Source organism: Cibotium barometz, chromosome 24 (genome assembly GCF_041138505.1).
Source record: "Cibotium barometz isolate CiBa-2024 chromosome 24, ASM4113850v1, whole genome shotgun sequence".
Classification (NCBI taxonomy): domain Eukaryota; kingdom Viridiplantae; phylum Streptophyta; class Polypodiopsida; order Cyatheales; family Cibotiaceae; genus Cibotium; species Cibotium barometz.
The window spans coordinates 25,411,630-25,413,944 of record NC_141069.1 but is presented as its reverse complement, the minus strand read 5'-3'; positions in this window follow the sequence as shown (position 1 = coordinate 25,413,944).

The following is a 2,315-nucleotide window of genomic DNA, read 5'->3' as shown; positions in this document are numbered from 1 at the left end:
GCGGGTCATCAGTGTCCACTGCCTCACTAGATGAGCTAGATCTCTCAACACTCCCCCTCGAGCTCAACTCCATCTCATGTACACCAAGCCAAGCCCTGAATCTGTGGAGCTTCTCTGTACCCAATGCTTTGGTGAAGAAACCTCTATATGCTTCGTGCGAGCATGAAAAACTGGGTTCCTGGCCAACTGTATACTGCTAATGTTGTCATAGAAAATGACAACTTGTCTATCCACTAATAGACCCAAATCTGCCAAGTAGCTTTCTCAACCAAGCTACATCACATGCTGCCATAGCAACACCTCTGTACTCGGCCTCTGTAGTGGATAGAGCAACTGTAGGCTGCTTCTTGCTGCTCGAAGTCACAGTAGCACTCCCCAAAGAAAACATGAAGCCACTAGTAGATCTTCTATCTGAGATACTACCAGCCCAATCAGCATCTGTGTACCCATGTACACATATCTCTGTCCCAGTTTCATAAAATAGTCCACAATGCAAAGTAGACCTCACATACCTCAGTATGCATCTCAATGCATCCAAATGCAGCTTCCGAGAGGAGCCTGCATAAACTAACTCACCAACCCAACAGCATAGCTCAAATCTGGCCTGGTGATCATCATGTAGATCAAGCTTCCTACTATGCGCCTATACATAGTAGGATCCTCCAAAATCTCTCGTGAATTTGTACTCAACTTGCCATTCTGATCCAATGGCACTAAGATAGGCTTATAGCCTGTCATACCATACTTGGACAACATGTCCAAGCCATACTATCTCTGCAGTAATCCAATACCATGTGGTGACTCAATCACCTCAATGCCCAAGAAATATCTAAGCTCCCCCAGATCCTTCATCTCAAACTTTTGTCTAAGCAAGATCTTTACATCAAAGATCTCTGCATCATCGTCCCCCGTAATGATCAGGTCATTTACATAGATGACAACAAGCACAACCCCTCTATCACTGTGTCTCACATACAACGAGAAATCTGCATTGGCTACATGAAAGCCAATAGTGACAAGATATTTAGAAATCTTGTTAGACCATGCTCTTGGTGCTTGTTTTAAGCCATACAAGGATTTCTTCAACCTGCAAACATGCTCGGGGTGACTCACATCCTCATAACCAGGTGACTGCAACATATACACCTCTTCTTGCAAATCCCCGTAAAAGAATGCATTCTTTACATCCATCTGATGTAAAGACCATTGCTTTGACGAGCCACTGCTATCACAACTCTCACTGTTGCCATCTTGGCAACTGGGCTGAAAGTTTCCTCATAATCAATGCCATATGTCTGTGCATATCCTTTGGCTACCAATCTAGCCTTGTACCTGCTTATGCTTCCATCACTGTTATGTTTTACTTTGTACACCCACTTGCATCCAATGGCTTTCTTGCCTTCAGGCAATTGCACTAGATCCCAAGTCTCATTTCCATATAGTGCATCCATCTCCTCATCCATAGCTTTCTCCCAACACACATTTCCAACAGCCTCATCAATGTATGTGGGCTCTACAACCTGTACAACTTTTGCCATGTATGCATAGTGATGTGCCACATAACCATCATAGGTAAACCTCTGCACAGGATTCTTCAATCTCCCAAATTTTCAAAGCTTTGCATTCATGGCTTTCATAGCCTTCTTACACCAAGTGTTCTCATTGCTAGTATCCCAAGATCCTCATCAAGGCTCATCTCTGAGCCACTAGACTCTCCATCAACATGAGAATGCCCTGCAAAAATGTCAGGCATACTCAGGGGCTCAACCACTTTCTCTTTGCCTTTATGTGATGTACTAATCACATTTGCAGGACTGGTATTATGACACAACCTGCCACTCCATGGTCTATCAACTGAACCACTAGATGAGGACTCTCCTGGTCCACTCAAAGACTGTGATTGCTGACTTGTATTCTGTGCAACCACATTTCCACTCACATCAGTCCCAAACAGCTTCTTTTTCAGTAGCATACCAGCTGCTCATCTCATCAAAAACAACATCCCTGCTTACCCTCAACTCACGTGTAGCAGGGTTATAACACCTATATCCCTTTTGCTTAAGGGAATACCCAATAAACACACATTTTCAGCTTTTGGATCTAGCTTAGTTCTCAGCTCATCTAGCACATATGCAATGCATCCAAAGACTTTCAGATGAGACAAATCAGGTTTTCTGCCACAGTAAACCTCTTCTCTGGAGTTACATCATGTATGGCTGCTGCAGTTGGAGTCCTGTTCATGATGTAAACTGATATAGAAATAGCCTCTCGCCAATAGCTATGCGGCATATTCTTCTCTCCCATCAATGCTTGCG